Here is a 5,190-nt window from a genome sequence, read left to right on the forward strand (position 1 = left end):
GAAATAAATCAAATGCTGGGTGGGGGAACCCCTTCCATCGAACGGCGTGAAGTTGATTAGACTAAACTTCGCCGGATAGGGGATTGATTCCCATTCCCTCGGGTATGGACAAGGAATGCCCGTTTTCTTTACCTCTTGAGCAGACAGCAACGTATTGATTTTACTCTCGAGGCTTTTGATCTTCAAGTCTTCACTTGTATCCCCGTTGGCATCCTCACTACCACCCCCTGCATTGATGGGAGGGTTATTGGCATTGTGAGCTTCATCCCCATCCGCGTGCTCCTTTTCCTGAGCAACCTGGTTACGGTGGCTTGGTTCACCTTGTTGGTTCCTGAATGCTTGGATTTGCTGTTCATGCATCTCTCTCATCTGCTGCATGGCCGTCTCCATCTCGAATTTAAAACTTTCTTTCTGCTTAGCCAAAGCGTCTTCAAGCATTTTGGCCATTTCTTCCGCGCCTATCATGAATGACTCGCGGGGTTGTCCTTCGCTGGACACTGTATTGTCCGATGCGACAGCAGAGCAGGAATCCGATTCTTCATCTTCCGAAGGCAATCTTATCCGAACCCTACCATAAGTTCCTCGTGCGATGGCTCCGGACTGCAGACGGGTTACACGCCGGGACGCTTCCAGAAACGATTTGAGATCAATCTGTGTCGATGTCTCTTTGCTGGTCATGTTGGCGGTGACCTTCGGAAATTCTCCATCCTTAACCACTGTTCTTCTTTGCCGGAAGCGCCTATGCCTTGGTTTTGGCGTTTCGGTGCCGAGCCTTTCGAACACTGAAATTCTCTCGGGGACTCCCTTGATGCAGTTGCATTGAGACAGTACTACCCGAATGAGCTTGGCACATGGGCACTGAGTTTCGAGCCCTTGAGGGCTTCTTTTTCTTGTTTTGTTCGTACCCCCAGCACGATAGTACAACTCGTCCATTTGATCGGAGTAACCTATCGCGTGTTGGCATGATTTCCCAGGTATAACGTTATCATCCTCGGATGACAACGTTTCCTTCTGAGAGCAAACTGCCTTATTTGGACTTCCGAGAGTCACTCGCCTCGAAACACGCCTTTGTAGACATGAATCTATAAATAGGCCCCCTTGGTTCATTTGTTCAAGGGTTGGAAATTTTGGAGAGAGGCGAAGCCCTGCTGGATTGGAGACTCGGGACTTAAAAAAGATTGAAGCTTTGGGACTTACTTTAGGACTTCAAGGACTTGCACATCCAGATCTGGTGCTCGGCGATCATCAACGTCAAATAAGGTAGGTGTTCGAGAGGATCAGATCTCAGATCTACGCAGGCATACTCCGGATCTAAGCTTGGTCTTAGATCCCGAGACTTGAGCGATTGTTTCCTTGGTGAATCAATCCCTCCCGGCTATTATTTCCTTCGTGGAATAATACCCGTCGTACTGCGTAGATCCGACCGGATCTAGATCGCGCGGTGGTCCACGGCAAACAACCCCGGCGCAGGCAAAGAACCCACAAAGCGAGCGACCGCAAAACAGGAGCTCGCGATTCGTTCGACAAACAAGGAAACAAAGTTGTAATTTTCATTTCTTTTCAATTTGATTTTCGTTGTAACCGGATCTTATAAAAAGACCGGATCTTTGTAATCGATAAACTATTATAAGAGTGTACAATGGAATCATTAATGAAGAAAGCAACGGTTTTTCCCGCGAACAATCTGGCGACCACAGTGGGAGCCGACGATCTCGCCGACGAGATCGATGCGTCGCAGCCGCGGATCTCAATCCCGGTCGTGGAGGAGGTCGAATACGAGTTTGATCAGACCAAGTTCGAGGAGTACCTTTCATCCTCCAATGAAGAAAGCTACAATTTTTCCCGCGAACAATCTGGCGACCACAGTGGGAGCCACCGATCTCGCTGCCGAGATCGGAGCGTCGCAGCCGCGGATTCAGATCCCAGTCGTGGAGGAGGTCGAATACGAGTTCGATCAGACGAAGTTCGAGGAGTACCTTTCATCCTCGTCCAGATCTACCTCCCCCCGCAAGTCCAAGAAGTCCAAGTTCTCCTCCAGGAGAAAGGTTCGTTGGTATGAAGAAGTCGAAGCCACCAACGAAGATCTCGCCCCATTTGATGCCAAAGTCGCATCGGGTGAGATTCCTCCAGGTTCCAACCAGGTCAGATCTGCTCTGGCTAAATCTTAACAATTCGCCAAAGCAATGGAGTCCACCGACGGAATCCGCTACAACGCGGATCTGAAGAACGGGAGAGGCAAACAGCCTCAACGGCCGATGAATGGCGACTCCTCCAAGCCGCCAACGAACGAATGGGTCCGTGTCAAACGGAACCGATCGATGCTGAAGGAGCGTATTCGTAAGCGCCGCGCACTATCAGCGCAGGCACGGGCTCAAGCTGAAGAAGCCCGTAGAAAGCTGCAGAAAGAGGTAGCTAAGAAGCCGCCACCAACTCGCAAAGTTGGAGGCCAAAGTCTGAAGCGGCAATTCAGGCTAAGGAGCAACCTTTGCAGCCTCCAACCAAAGTTCAACCTCCGGCGAACCAAGCTAAGCCGCCGAGAATTCCCATAGCTACTCCGGGAGATCATGCAGAATCCTCCCGAAGAAGAAAGCCAGTCTTGGAGCGCCTCGGTCCAATTCCCGATGAGCGAAGCAAAGCTCCGATCCAAGAACGTTTGGGCCCACTAAGAAAGCCCCGAATGAATCAACACGCTGGGGGTCGCCGCAACCCTCAACGTGACAGAGAAATCATGACACCCAAGCGCACTACTTTGCGCATTGAAGTTCAGGAGCCCGCTGAGAATTCACGCCCAAAAAGGCATGTCTCAAGGCGCGTGACTCTTGAAAGTCCAAGGAAGGCAATTGAAACTCAATGCCCCTGTTCCAAGCTCATTCGGGCGGTATTGTCTGAGTACAGCTGCATTAGGGCGGTCCCCGAAAGAGTTTTAGTTTTCGAACGGCTCAGTACCGAAACGCCGAAACCAAGGCTTAGGCGTTTCCGACGAAGGAGAGCGGTAGTTGAAGACGGAGAATTCCCGAAGGTCACCACTAATATGACCAGCAAGGAGACATCGACACAGGTTAATCTCAAGTCGTTTCTGGAAGCGTCCCGGCGTGTAACCCGTCTACAGTCCGGAGCTATCAAGCGAGGAACTTATGGTAGGGTTCAGACAAGATTACCTTCCGAAGATGAAGAATCGGATGCCTGCTCTGCGGTTGCATCGGGTACGCGAGTCATTCATGATAAGTGCGGAAGAAGTGGCCAAAATGCTCGAAGATGCCATAGCCAAACAACAAGAAACCTTCAGGTTAGAGATGCAGATGGCCATGCAAACTATGAAAGAGATGCATGAGCAACAAATCCAGGCATTTAGGAACCAACAAGGTGAATCGAGCCGCCGTAACCAGGTTGTTCAGGAAGAGCAGCACACGGATAGGGATGAAGCTCACAATGCCAATAACCCTCCTGTCAATACAGGGGGTGGTAACGAGGATGCCAATGAAGATACAAGTGAAGACTTGAAGATCAAAGACCTCGAGAGCAAAATCAACACATTGATCTCCGCTCAAGAGACGAAGAAAACAGGCATTCCCTGTCCATACCCACGAGAATGGGAATCAATCCCCTATCCGGTGAAGTTCAGTCTGATTAACTTTACGCCGTTTGATGGGAAGGGTTCACCCACTCAGCATTTGATTTACTTCAAATCGCACCTGGGTGTGTTATCTCTGGTAATGAGCCTCTGATGGTACGGTCCTTCGTTGGTACTCTTCGCGGAGCCGCCTTCGATTGGTATCGTCGCCTCAAGCCAGGGAGTGTGAACAGCTGGGACGACATGGAGACTAAGTTCCTCGCTAACTTCTTCGACGACGACACAGAAATATCCATCGGAACGTTGCTCGACGAGAAACAAAAGGAAGGGGAGTTGGTCGACACCTTCGTCAAGAGGTTCCGGAACAAGGCGATGAACTGTCGGGACCCGATCACTGAGGAGTTCATCCTCCAGACTTGCCACAACAACCTTGCACTAGACGTGTTGGAAGCAATGGGAACAGCATCGTCCGACACTTGGAAAGACTTGAAGGTGCGCGGTGAACAAGCCGAACGCTTCCTCCGAAGGAAGAAGGCCGAGGGGCAAGGCACCTGTAGCTGCTGGTGGTGCTAATCAAGCGTCGCAACAGCAATCTCGAAGGCAGCAAAAGACTTCGGGTCCGAGACTCCAAAAAGAGTACTCTTTCAAGGACGAAGACGTTTCAGCCATCTTCGAATCCCTCCTTGAAAGTAACAAGATCAAGCTACCACCTATCACAAATCAGGAGGAAGCTGACAACACGACGGACCCAAAGTATTGTGCATACCACAGGAGGGTCGTTCATCCCACTAAGGATTGCTTTGCTCTCAAGAATAGTATTCAGACCTTGATTGAAGCCGGCGTTATATCGCTCAATTAAGTCGACACTCCGATAAGTATAAGAGTATAAACTGCTTCTTAAGACTCCGAAGAGTATATGAGTATAAACTGCTTCTCAATCCTCCGACCGGTATAAGAGGTTAAACTGCTCCCTGATACTCCAATAGGTATATGAGTCTAAACTATTTCCTTTCTTCCACGGGAAGTTCCTGGAGAGTGCCATGCGTGGTATTCTTAAGGATAACCCGATCATGCAACCGATACGATGATAAACCCAGTTTCGCAAGAAAAGCTTGGGGTGGATAATTCATGTAACGGGAAGTTCCTGAAAGAATGTTACATGTAATTTTCTTAGGGATAACCCGATCATTACAAATAAAGTGATAAGCACTAAACCCACCGTTTACCTGGTCAAACCTTAGGACCACAACCAAAATCCCCTCTCGATTCCTTCAATGAACGAGAGGCACACAAATCAAGCGATCAAACCTTCTTACAGTTAGGATCGTTTTAAACCTCCCACTTGGTCAAACCTTCCTACAGTTAGGACCACAACCAAAATCCCCTCTCGATTCCTCCAATGAACGAGAGGTCCACTTTAATTTAAATCAAGTGATCAAACCTTCCTATAGTTAGAGTCACCTCAAACTCTCGCTTTGTCAAACCTTCCTACAGTTAGGACCAAAACCACGATTTACTCTCGATAAACGAGAAATTCATCTTTAGTTCGGTAATCAAACCTTCCGACAGTTAGGGTTATCCGAATCTTTTCGATTCTCGGAGTGGAGATCCCACTCTTA

Source organism: Asparagus officinalis, chromosome 5 (assembly GCF_001876935.1).
Source record: "Asparagus officinalis chromosome 5, Aspof.V1, whole genome shotgun sequence".
NCBI classification, from domain to species: domain Eukaryota; kingdom Viridiplantae; phylum Streptophyta; class Magnoliopsida; order Asparagales; family Asparagaceae; genus Asparagus; species Asparagus officinalis.